Genomic DNA, 13,668 nt, shown 5'->3' with positions numbered 1-13,668 from the left:
GCTGGTGTGTACAAGTGCAAGGCAGGAATTGCAGAGACTGAGGCCACGCTGACAGCTGAAGGTATGAGCAGGGAGGGTGGCCTCTTCCATGTCCTATTTCACCTCAGATTTCTCTTCTTGAGGTTGACTTCTGCCGTTCTCTCCTGCTAACTTTATACATGTATTATCTTCACATAGATGATTACACAAAGATCATCTAGTCCAACCATTCTACCACATCCCAGTATGATTTATAGTAACAGTGGTAACAGTTCACCTTGTTTCCCCACAGCCCGCAATGTAGAAGTAACGAAGCACCTGCAGGATGTAGAAATTGAAGAAGAGAGCTCTGCTGTCTTCTCCTGCGAGCTGTCCCATAATGACGAGGACATGGAATGGTTCCTGAATGGCAACCTCCTTTACACCAACAATTACAATGACATCAAGAACGTTGGCAATTGCTGCACACTGACAATGAAGCAGGTTAAGCCTGAGGATGCTGGCACAGTGACAGTGAAGTCAGACAAGGTGTCAGAAAGCGCACCTGAAGGTGATAGGTGGGTCTGATCACACCCCTCCTGGATGTAAGAGATGCTAAGGAGCTCCAGTTCATTCTATTGTGCAGCAGTCCTGCTTCTAAAGCTGACCTCTCTGGGGTGACAAGTCATCAGAGGCTTTCTTCCAGTGGAAGGTTCCATTGCAGCAGATATCAAGGAAGGAGGATGGTTTTGGTGTCCTGCCAAAGCATTCCATTGCTTTTTATCATCATTTTACTTAACACAAGGAGAGTTACAGGAGCAATTTCTTTTACTGCTTCAGTAACATGCAGTGTCAATGCTGTTGTCTCCAAGGATTTATGACTGAAGGAGAGATCATTCAGTGTGTGTTTTGCCTCTGGGATGACTAATGACCAGGCTGTGAGCAACCTGATCTAGCTGTGAATGTCCCTTTTTATTGCAGGGGAGCTGGGCTAGATGGCCTTTAAGGGTCTCTTCCAATTCTAAGGAACTTGTGCCTGAAGTGCAGAAGTGGATGAATTATACCACTTCTTCATATCCTCCCCATGATTACAGAGGAAATACAACAAAACAACATGCATGGTCTTACTGTTGTCATTTCCTTGAATACGAAGACGTCTCTTTTTTATGGTTGAGATTTTTGTTGATATGGGTCAGGAGGAACTCACACTTTTTAGCTTTCTCAATAGGCAAAAAGTTCCAGTTGCTGCAAGCCACCGAGGTAACCAATAGAGGGGCCCTGATCCCCCTTGTGCCATCGGGATGCTCTGGCACGGGATGTGCCTCAAATTCAAAGCTCCTTCCCACCTCCCAAGGAAAAGCAAAGCAACTCAAGCATCTCCAGCAAAGCTGCCCAGCAGACAGCAGGGAATGCAAACAGCTTCTGGCTGCTCCCCTGCACTCCTGTCCTAAGTAAGTGACCCCTCGAGGACTGGATGGGAAATCAGTGCATGACACACGTGAGTGTGCACAGCATTGTGCAAAGCAGTGGGGATCCGTGTGTGTGTGTGTGTATTTGTGCATGGATGGTGTTGTACACACATTTGTGTCCATGAGTGTACAAACCAGTGGTGTTGCTCAGGTGTGTGTAGGTCTGTGGGTATGTGTGCAAGGACGAGCATGCACATATATGTACGTGCACAGGGGTGTGCAGAGTGTTGGAGCTGCACAAGGACATTGTGGTACCGGTGTGTGCGTGCACTTTGGGAGTGAAAGGAAGGGGTTACACATGTGTGAGTGTGTGTGCGCACAGGGCTGCACTAAGGGATGTGGTTGTGTGAGTGTGTGTGAGCACATAGATAGTGCGTGGATGCGGTGGCACAAATGTGTGCTTGCACAGGGCTGTGCTGAGGAGTTGGGCTGCACACAGGTGCACACAAAGGGATGTTTGAACCCTTTGCCCCTAAGAACAGTTTTCCAGTGTCCCTCGTCCAAGAATTCTTTGAACAGCCTGCAGCTGACTCTCCTGAAGCTCAGGGTCCTGACTTTGCTTTTTGCCAGGCCCGCATTCCTTGAGATGAGGAACTCTAGGAGGGCATGGTCACTACAGCCCTGACCACCTCCAGTCTTAACCCCTGCTGTGCAGCATGTCCAGTAATGCTTCCCTTCACAGAATCACAGAATCACAGAATTACCCGGGTTGGAAGGGACCTCAAGGATCATGTAGTTCCAACCCCCCTGCCTAGCAGGGCCACCAAACATACACATTTACTAGATCAGGTTGCCCAGGGCCCTGTCCAACCTGGTCTTGAACACCTCCAAGGACGGGGCATCCACAACCTCACTGGGCAGCCTGTTCCAGGACCTAACCACCCTTCTAGTAAAGAACTTTCCCCTAACATCCAACCTAAATCTTCCCTCCTTCAACTTAAAACCATTTCCCCTAGTCCTGCTATTATCAGCCCTTTCGAAGAGTTTACTCCCCTCCTGGGAGTAAGTTCCCTTCAGGTATTGAAAGGCTGCAATGAGGTCACCTCGCAACCTTCTCTTCTCCAGGCTGAACAAACCTAACTCCCTCAGCCTGTCCTCATAGGGGAGGTGCTCCAGCCCCCTGATCATCTTTGTGGCCCTCCTCTGGACCCTTTCCAAAATTTCCATATCTTTTTTGTACTGAGGGCTCCACACCTGGACACAGTACTCCAGATGGGGCCTCACAAGAGCAGAGTAGAGAGGGACGATCACCTCCCTATCCCTGCTGACCACCCCTCTCCTGATGGAGCCCAGGATCCCATTTGCTTTCCGGGCTGCCAGAGCGCACTGCTGGCTCATGTTAAGTTTCTCATCTATCAGGACCCCTAGGTCTTTTTCAGCCGAGCTGCTCTCAAGGACAACTCCTCCCAGCCTGTACAGGTGCCTGGGGTTCTTCCGGCCCAAGTGCAAAACCTTGCACTTTGCCGTGTTGAACCTCATTAGGTTCACCCGAGCCCAGCTTTCCAGCCTGTCAAGGTCCCTCTGAATGGCATCTGTTCCCTCCACCGTATCGACTGCACCACTCAGCTTGGTGTCATCAGCAAACTTGCTGAGGGTGCACTCCATTCCCTCATCGATGTCATTAATAAAGATGTTAAAGAGCACCGGTCCCAAGACAGACCCTTGAGGGACGCCGCTCGTTACCGGCCTCCACCTGGACATAGAGCCATTGACCACCACCCTCTGTCTGCGGCCTTTCAACCAATTGCTTATCCATCTAGTTGTCCACCCATCAAATCCACCTCCCTCCAATTTGGAGATGAGGATGTGATGGGGGACCATGTCAAAGGCCTTGCTCAGGTCCAGGTAAATGACATCGGTCGCCTTCCCTTCATCCACCAACGCCGTCACTCCATCATAGAAGGCCACAAGATTAGTTAAGCATGACCTTCCCCTGGTGAAGCCATGCTGGCTGTCTCGGATCACATGCTTGTTCTTTATGCGATCAAGCATGTTGTCCAGGAGGATCTGTTCCATAATCTTCCCAGGCACAGAGGTGAGACTCACCGGCCTGTAGTTACCCGGGTCGTCCCTGCTCCCCTTCTTGTAAATGGGAGTGACGTGACCCTTCCTCCAATCATCCGGGACCTCACCTGACAGCCACGACTTCTCAAATATGATGGAGAGCGGCTCAGCAACCACCTCAGCCAGCTCCTTCAGGACCCTGGGATGCACGTCATCTGGCCCCATAGACTTATACTCATTCAGTCTAAGGAGGCACTCTCGGACTTGCTCTACCCTTACAGTGGGGAGGGATTTACCTCCTTGGTCCCCACATGGAGGTATGGGGGTGCAAGACTTAGGGACGTGAAAAAGACTAGAATCCTGGCCACCAGTGAAGACCGAGGTGAAGAACTCATTCAGCACCTCAGCTTTCTCTTCATCTGTTGAAGCCATTTCTCCTTTTAAATTTACCAGAGTAGGCACGCCCATTTTGGCCTGTCTCTTCTGGCCAATGTACCTGTAGAAGGTTTTCTTGTTGTTTTTCACATCCCTCGCCAAGTTCAGTTCTGCCTGAGCCTTGGCTTTCCTGATCCCACATCTGCAAGTTCGGACGGCATCCCTGTATTCTTCCCGGGTGACACAGCCTTGTTTCCAGAGCTTGTACACCCCTTTCTTCACCCTCAGTTCTCTTAGCAGGTCCTTGCTGAGCCATGCCGGTTTTCTACCTCTCCTGCCCACTTTCTTAATCAGGGGAATGGAGACCTCTTGTGCTGCCAGGAGGGCATCCTTGAACAGTAGCCAGCTCTCCTCAACGTCCTTATCTTTGAGGGCAGCGCGCCAGGGGATCTTGGCCAGCATTCCATTGAGTAGCTTGAAGTCTGCTCTTCTAAAGTTGAGCATCCTGGTCCTGCTCTTTGCCAGGCCCACATCGCTTGAGATCACAAACTCAACCAGGGCATGATCGCTGGAGCCCAGGCAGCCTCCAACCTTGACGCCTTTGATGATCTCCTCAGCGTTGGTGAGCAGCAGGTCCAGCAACGCTTGACCTCTGGTCGGTCTGTCCAATACCTTCCCTTCTGCTTGGTGTGCTTAATGCTTGGCCCACAAAGTTATTCCCAGTGCAGTCCAGCAGTCTCTCAGACAGCTTGCAGCCAGCCATGCTGATTTCCCAGCCTGACTGGAATCCCCCATCAAGTTGAGAGTCAGTGAGCGCGGTGCTTCTGGTAGCTGCAGTAAGCAGGGCCCATCAACAGGCTCCCTTGACCAGGCGGCCTGGAGCAGACCCTCACCTCCAGAAGCCCATTATTGGTTCAGTCCCGAATTTTACCCGCAAGTTCTCAACGTGATCGTGGCTGTTCTTAGTCCTTTGCAGTCAGCTTCTTCATAGAGAGGGCAAATACCTTGCCCTCCGGAATTCCATAGTAACAATCATGTCTCCTTTATGTCAGGTGAGATGTTTTTTGTTGTTGTTGTTTTTTGTTTGCTTGTTTGTTTGTTTTCCATTTTCTAGGTAGAAAATTTAATTTCTGAGCCAGGAGAAGAAGAAGTGCAACATGTAACAATCTTCCTGGCACTGTGCAGTTTGCATGAGTAGCCAAGTGCTCCTCAGGTAACGTGTGCTGCAGAGCTGACCTTGGTGGCAGGGGTTGTGTCTTCATTTTCTTCCTGTCATGTGGGAACATAAGAAGACTCTTCAGAGCAGGAGCTGCAGAGGAAGATGAACGGCATGAGAAGGTAAGGCTAGGAACCAAGGACACCTCCAGAAAGAACAGAAAAACTAAGTCATTTAAGATGCATTATGGCCGTGTGATACTGTCCGTGACTGGAGGAGAAGCACATGGCTAGGAATGACTGATGGCTCTGGTGGGATGAGTGCCTACGTGCGCCGTAAAGGAGAGTTTGTGGGATGTTCTGTGGACATGTGAAGGCTGTGGGAAAGTTAAGAGAGAAAACGTGTGAATTCACAGAAGTGGTATTAGAACCTGGAATAAACCATTTGGATCACTCACATCTGAGTCCGTGCCAGATTGTCGCACTGTCAGAACCTGAGGCCTGGGATTTTCCTTTAGTAGTGCCAACTGCCTGTTGTAAATGAGAAAAGATATTACTAAACATAGCTTCCCTCCTTGTAGTTTTGATATTTCTGTCTTTGCATTCCTTTAGCACCCAGGGTGTTGATGCAGCTGCACAAATCCGCTGTACTGTCCTCCTGTTTTGCATGGAAGAATGGTAAAATAGCAATCTCTGGGTGAAATTTTGTTCAGGCGTTTTCCTTTCTGTGCCCCTAGGAAGCAATGGCTTGGAAATGGCAGTGCCGCCTGGGAACCCACACAGCAACCCATTGTCTGGGTCTGTGAAAAACCACAATGATGACAAAAGATGTTTCAATTCTGTCTGTGCTGTCAGTGCAGCCCTGAGGAGCGGTGTGGGCATGGCATGGCAGGGAGAAGGGATTTCCCTTCCAATGGGAAAGTGCCTGTTCATGTGTTGGTATGTAACCGCTCCATGGCCTGCTCCATGTGCTTCTGAATGGGCAGCTCAACTTTTGTGTCACTCAGCCACCTGTGGCAGAGGTCAGGATTAGTGCCTTTCAAGGAGCTGAGAAGCATTTCTTGCTCAAGTCCTGCTTCCAAGCTTAACCACCTACAATGAAGTAGATGTCGTTTTTCTGGTGTCCTTCAATTCCGTGTCCGCATTTTCCCAAAAGCAAAAGAATTTGGAGTTAACCAGCTGCAGTGAAGTGAGCGATTTCAGTGCCTATTTCTGATGGTGGCAATGAGTTCAGAGGTCACACTTAATTGACGGTGCCTGTTTCCATTCTGACAAAGGCTGTAGTTTCAGCTGACTTCCCGAGGCTGCCATGTGTGGTGGTGACACAGCCTTGGGCTTGTGCGTTTGCATGACTCCCACCTTTCCTTTCTGTGTCTTGCAGGTCAGCTGGTGCTGGAAGCGGCCGGTATCTGAGTAGGAATGAAGGTGAGTGCAGGAGCAGCTGCTGAGGGGAGGAAGGAAGTCCATGCTAATGAGCTCTGAAGCATCTGCGGGTCCGGTACCAGAATAGGCAGCAGTGATGCAGGGGGCTCCTCGGCAGGAAGCTGGCTGATCCAAATGCTTGCTGAGAGTTTGGAAGCCCAAACCCTTATGGTCTCTGTAAGGGTGGTTAATAAAAAGATATTAACCAAGATGGTGGTAAATAGCCTAAGGTTATTAGCAAAGGGAAACTCACCAATATCGATACCTTGACTAGAAAGCTGAGGCAGCCTCAACTAGGGAGCAATCTCTAAGACATGCTGTCTCAGTGGTGGTCAGCCTTTAAATGAGGTCTCAGAGGAGGTTGAGTCGAGGTCCACCCCTTCTGGGAGCACAGCTAGATTACTCTCACCTGTGCTCCCGCAGCTGACCCAATACTTGCCTCAGCTGATTAATCAGAGGTTCAAGCTGTGATTTCCCATACAGTCTCTAAGCTGAAGGCAGCATCTCCTTGATCTGATGGTGGTGTGCCTGAGTGAGGGAGTGATCCAAGCTGGATGCAGAAGAGTCATCTTAATTTCTCTGCTATTTTACTTCAGATGACACCTATTGGGTGTTGGTTTCTTAAAATTTGGATCTAGGAGGTGGTCTCTTCCTTTGCTTCTGATGAAAGCACAGAAGTGCAGCAGGAGTAGAAGACAAAGAGGTTTTCTTGGTGACAGGAACACCAATTATTTGATTCAAATGTGTAACTGATGTAGATGGTGAAGAACAGATCTGCCTCAAAGACATGCTTGATCACATAAGAAATGAGCATGTGATCCAAGACAGGCAGCGTGGCTTTAGCAGGGGAAGGCCATGCCTAACCAGTCTGGTGGCCTTCTATGATGGAGTGACGGCATTTGTGGACAAAAGGAAGGTAACAGATGTCATTGACCTGGACTTGAGCAAGATCTTTGACATTGCCCTCCACCACATCCTTATCTCTAAACTGGAGGGATGTGGATTTGACAGGTGGACCACCTGGTGGATAAGGGATTGGTTGAAAGGCCACAGACAGAGGGTGGTGATTCATGGTTCTATGTCCAGGTGGAGGCCGATAACAAGTGGTGTCATCCAGGAGTCTGTCTTGGGACCAGTGCTTTTTTACATGGTTATCAGAGACACCAATGATGCAATGGAGTGCACCTTCTGCTGTTTGCTGAGTGGTGCGGCTGACGCAGTGGAAGGAAGGGATGCCATTCAGAGGGAGCTCAACCGAGAGGTTGGCCTACGTGAATCTAATGAGGTTGAACACAGCAAAGTGCAAGGTTTTGCACTTGGGCTGGAGGAATCCCAGGCATTTCTACAGACTGGGAGGAGCAGTCCTTAAGAGAAGCCCCGCAGAGAAGGACCTGGGGGTCCTGGTGGATGAAAAACAGAACGTGAGCCATCAGCGTGCTCTTGCAGCTCAGAGAGCAAATGGTCCCCTGGGCTCCATCAGAAGAGGGGATGGCCAGCAGGGACAGGGAGGTGATTGATCTTCATGATCCTTGAGGTCCCTTCCAACCCGGGCCATTCTATGATTCTGTGATTACACTCGCTGTCAGAAAGAATGGCAGCTGTACAGAAGCTGGATATATTTTGGGACAGTTCTTGTAACCAGTTGATTTTAAGACCTTGCCCGAGTCAAGAGTCTAAATTGAGTGTCAGAAGAAAGCTGGTAAAGTGGCTATTGCTCATTCTTTTTCATTTGCTGATTCTTTCATTCGGGTTCCTTTTCCAAAGGAGATTCTGGTGATGGAAGCAATTGAAGAAAGAACCAAAGCAGCTCTTGCCAAGAGTGCTTGAAGTCCCTGTGGAGAGAAGCAAAGAACTTGGGCTTCCTCTGGGATGCTCCCCACCATGTCTCAGGAAGGAGACAACTGCTGTTCCACTTTCTGCTCTGTGTGTGGAAAGGTACGTCTGGGTTTCTTCTGCTTGTTTATTCTTTCTTTTTCAGGCTTTGAAGGAGAAGGGGTGGAGCAACGGGAGACTCACTGGTCGTTTGTTACCTCAAGAACAGGATGGATTCTGCATTGACTGTGAAAAACCTGGGCTAGTAGCATGGGCATGTTTCAGGCTGGACTTTTCCTTCTTGGTTTCCTTTTGGCTACAGGGAGACAGCTGTCTAAAGGTGTGTTTTCATACCCACTCTCCAAAACCATGTTTCATTGTTGCAGGTGGTTCAGTGTGCTCTTGCAGTGCAGATGCTGTAGTTTGCTGTAGAATCTGAATGGTTTCTGTTCCTAGGGGAGGACTGGGAGGAGGTAGTGAGAAGAGAATTCAATGCCTTAGGTGTATCTTAGTGAGAAATGTTGGCATGAGGTGCTGAAAGTCTTGAGTTGTCAAAGGCCAGTGAGGCTCAGACTCCTTAACCTGCTGGAGCAGGGTGGAAGCAAGGAGTGGGCACTGCCGTCCCACAAGCTGCACTTGGTTCTGGTCTGCCAGGTCTGTGCTGGCCTGGATTTCTTCTGAGAAGTTTGTTGGAGCTGCTTGGAGTAGTGAAGGGTGGGGAGGAAGTGCTGCTCAAGAGCTAAGGCTCTGCATGATCATCTTGGATGGTTTTAACCATGATATCTGAAGACATAGTTTCCATCAGAATGATCCCAACATTGTGCGAGTGTCTCAGATGTATGAGAGCACCCGCCTCCTCCAGCTGAGCCATAGGAAAGCTAACTGTGCCCAGTAATTACAGCTTCTGCAGATTGAATATGCTTCCAAGTGTTTTCCTTAGTGATCAATAATGTCCCAGCACTCTGAGATTCCATCTCTGGCACAGTCTGGAGCATCTCTGCAATCCTTGGTTGCTGGAGGGCACGTGGTGAGTGCATGGACAGGGTGGCACAAACGCGTGCGTGTGCTGAGGAGTTGGGTTGCACACAGGTGCACACAAAGGGGTGTTTGTGGAAGGTGTAGGCACGTAGGTGTTCCCAGGGATGGTTTGCACACGTCTGTGAATGCAAAGGAGGGCACACGATGCAGAGTGTGCATGGGGGTGTGCAAAGCAGGCAGGGTGGTGAATGGGTGTGCGTGTGCACATGGATAGGGGAAGGTTGGGGTTACAGGTTGACCTGTGCTGAGGTGAGTGGGGACTCACGGTGTTGCTCAGTGGTAGATTGGTTCACACTGAGTGCTAACAGGAAACTCGCACACCCTTTTTGTTTCAGCTGTGCCAGCGCTGTGATCCCTTGCTGCAGGGATGGGGTGTTGGAAGGATGGTGTGCGTGCCGAGCTCCCATCTCTTGCAGGAATCAAGTGTAGAGCAAAAGGGATGTTTGGGCCAGGTGACTGTAAGAAGGCTGGCTGCTTTGGATGGTGGTAGCTGATGGAAACAGGTGCTCTGGGGACCGTTCAGCTTTTAACAGAAGACAGGGGTCCTGCAGCAAGAACGACTAGGTTCTCAAATGGCTTCAGACGTGCACACCGACTACATCCCCGCAGACATTTACCGGTAGGTGGCTCTTGCAGAAGAAGATTCAAGCAGCAGAACCTTTTGCTCAGCTACAGCACACAAATGCTACAAAAGCAGGAACAACCTGCAAGCTCTGGGTCTGTTTGTCTTGCACAGGCATGCACTAACTGCGTTTGATGGTACCCCCCATCCTTGATTTCCTTCCCTGCTTCTTGTCTGATGACGCTGCTGAGCCAGGAACAAGCTGCCCAGTGTGGCAGAGCATGGTGCAGAGCTGTGCTGGGACCTCCTCCCCTTCATCTGCTGCAGATCAGTGCCCCACACGTGCCATTGGGATGCTCTGGCACGGGATGTGCCTCCAACCCAAAGCTCCTTCCCACCTCCCAAGGAAAAACAAAGCAACCCAAGCATCTCCAGCAAAGCTGCCCAGCAGACAGCAGGGAATGCAAACAGCTTCTGGCTGCTCCCCTACACTCCCGTCCTAAGTAAGAGACCCTATGAGGACTGGATGGGAAATCAGTGCATGACACACGTGAGTGTGCACAGGATTGTGCAAAGCAGTGGGGTTCCACGAGTTTGTGTGTGTGTGTATCTCTGCTGTTATGAAAGCATGGGAAGACTTACTGAGTCCCAGATAATTACTGATCCTCAAATGATTTTTCCTGGCCAAAGTTAGAGCCTCTCACAGGTAATCGAGATCAACAGGCTGTTGTTGCACAATCAACAGACAAAATCTAGATGATCAGCTGAGGAAAATAAAGCATCATGCAAAGGGTACTAGATAAGTGAGCAGCTTGAGATCTGCACATTTATGTGATGCTCATGGTCTTAGACAATATTTGCCTAGAGAGGTCACATTGAATGAAAGCAAACTCTAAGATGAATGAAAATATGCACAGGAGAAGAAGCCTCTGAGTCTTCTCAAGTGTTACGACCAGAAGACATAAACTCTGTTAAAGCAAACGTTTCTCTCTATTTTTTGTGTTATTCCAGGCAGGCCTTGATTACCGCCTGAACACATGCTGTGGAAGCCCAGCTTATGCAGCACCAGAGCTAATCCAGGGCAAAGTGTCTATTGGCTCAGAGGGATGTAGAGCGGTGTTTGTTTTCCCCTCTTTCCCTTCCCTCTCCACAGAGCATTTAAAGGCAGTGGAGCTCAGGTAGGCTCTCTTGGTTTCCCTTCTGAATTCTGCTAGGTTGCATCGCTTGGTAGCTCTCAGAAGCTGTCAGTGGCCACAGACTAGAAAAGTGCAATTGGTCTCAGTTCACACAGCTGGCTGGTTTGTCTCAGGCTAATCCTGAACTGCCTCAAGCGACTGCTTTGGGGCTCTACAGAACAGCAGCTTCAGAGATCTCTTTCTATTACTAAGTGTTTGAAAGAGCAATTTGCTCTGTTAATTATCCATCATTTCTGTGCAGTCTGTTTTGTCAGACTTGTCTTTAGCTTCCAAGTTGTATGTGAAGATTTGTTTCCGTTGTAATGCACAATGAACTAAAAATTGAGAGATGAAAATGTGAAGAGTTTTTCCAGCTTTGATTTCATGTCTGGAATTTTGGAACCCACTACTTGCAGTTGTTAATCTGTCCAAACTGGTCTGGTTTGGGATGCCCTCATCCTTCTTGAATCGCTGTTAAAGGCGGAGCAATTCCTACAAGTGCCATGGCCCCACTGTTGTTCTAATTCTTGTTTCTTTGTTTTCCACACGCTGCTTTTCAAGCCTCCTTTTTCTTTACAGTCAAAGTGAGAACTGCACTGTGTCTGAACCTTGTTGTGCCTGTACATAAATAGAACCGAACAGCAGCAAAGCCAGACAGGTGACTGTGCTGACAGCTCTCGTAGCCAGTAACACGTAACTGTGCTAAATCCCTTGTGACGGCTTTGATTTCATTTTTGCCAGTGAAATCCTTGTAAAAGGAACTGCAGCAGTGTGATGAGCTAAGGTGAAGATGCTGGTTTTAGTAGTGCTCTAAGCTGAGTGAAAGGGCAATTGAATGAGGGTTATATGCTTTCTCTGGGACGATAAGGTTTTATTTCCTGAGGGAAAGAGCCAGCTTTTCATGGGCTATATGTGGGCTTTGGCAAGGGCAGACAATCCAGTCTGTCAGGAAGCCATTTGAGGTGCTTCAGGTTTGTAAGCTTGTCTTTTTGTTTTTCAGGCGGATATTTGGAGCATGGGTGTACTGCTGTATGCTCTGCTGTGTGGGTTTTTCCTTTGGATGATGACAATATGATGGCACTCTACAGGAGGATACCAGTGGGTATCAGTGGTGCTAGAATACACTGAGAAGGGAAATAGCTGAGCTTGACAAGAGGCCTTGCTTTTCGGATGGCAGAACATGCTGAGCTGTGGGTAGAAAGGCCACAGCACAGTCTGCTGAATATTGTCCCTGTTTTTGCTGCTTTGTCTACCAGTATTTTGTGGATTTGGTTCTACGCTTGGTTGGCCTATGTGGCACTGTAGCCTAATTCTGTACCATGATAGCATACAGAATTTAAGGAGAAGTATTTTCCTGCCAATGGGCTGGATTTTTTTGTATCTGGTTCTTCAACTGGCTGCTCCCTATACTATCTGTAGTAAAAATATAGACACATCATTTGATTTCCCTGAAATGAATGTTCCTAAATGCCAGCTCTTCTCATGTCTACAAAGATCAAAGTTCTGCATTTGCTATTAGAATTTCCTCTTCCAGAATCAGGAGGTAATGTAGGACCCCACAGATTGCCTTCAGAATCCAACAGTTAGTTCTGTTTCCTTTCGGAGTGCATAACAACCTGAGCACATGAATTGAATGACGTGGCTTGTTAGTCTGGTACAAACTCTGCTGTACACTGAAACCTGGTCCATTTGTAAGCAGGACTTTTTCCATCTCTGCAGGACAGCAGAAAACCCTTTGTGCTAATCATGATGCCAAGAAGCAGAATGCGGCAGATGATCCAACTGCTTCAGGTGTTCATTTCCTTAAAACTGAGAATAGTTTTGGACTGAGAGTTTGTAAGCAGAACAGAGCTCTTAAAGCTGTCAGAGATTATTTCTGCACTGTTCAATTCTATCTGCACAACATACACAGGATCTCAGAACTGCGTTGCTTGAATTGGTGGAACTTGCTGAAGTGAACTGGGATGAGCAAGTTTTAGAACTTAGTCAGAGTGCAGTAAAAAATGGATAATCTCATGAGTATTAAGGTACAGGCTTGCTATTTCTGCACTGAATTTGTTTTTATTTTACATGGCTGTGATCTGAAAGTTGCTTGAAACGCAGGCACCTAGGCACTGTTGTGTAACTGAATTTCACACGATAGGTCCTGAAATATCCTGGAATCAAAAACTCTGACTTGTTTTAAGTCTGCTGCTTGAGTCTAATCAGGGTCATAGTGTCTGTGTGCAGTGTTTCTTTCCCTGTAATGCTCCACATCATTTCATTTTGGGAATATTGAAGGAAATGGACTATGTGCCATAACTGTTGTTAGAACAAAGTATGTCTGGTGTGATCTTATGCATAGGTTCTGTAACTGCTCTTCACAGCTCAGGTGTTTGACCTTCCTTTTGGTGAAGTGATGAAATACTGCTGGTTTCTATTTGTGCTTCTAGGCACCTTGAAGCTCTTAGGAATAGAACAATTGTCTCCAGTTCTTTTCAATGATATCAGTAACAGCTCGAGTGTTGCTGCCCACTAGGTAGACCCAAAGAAGCAGATTACAGTGAAACAACACACGAGCTGGACCTGAATGAGGATCACTTTCAAGACAGTGGCTATGCTGCTTCAAGCCTACTTGCTTCTTCCTGCCGCCACTCTATTACCAAGTATCAACAACCTTTCATGATTCAACTTGCAAATGTTTGAAACTAACCCTTGT

The sequence above is a fragment of the Coturnix japonica genome, chromosome 10 (assembly GCF_054131305.1).
Source record: "Coturnix japonica strain WE chromosome 10, WE-NBRP24, whole genome shotgun sequence".
NCBI classification, from domain to species: domain Eukaryota; kingdom Metazoa; phylum Chordata; class Aves; order Galliformes; family Phasianidae; genus Coturnix; species Coturnix japonica.
This window is presented reverse-complemented; position numbering follows the sequence as displayed.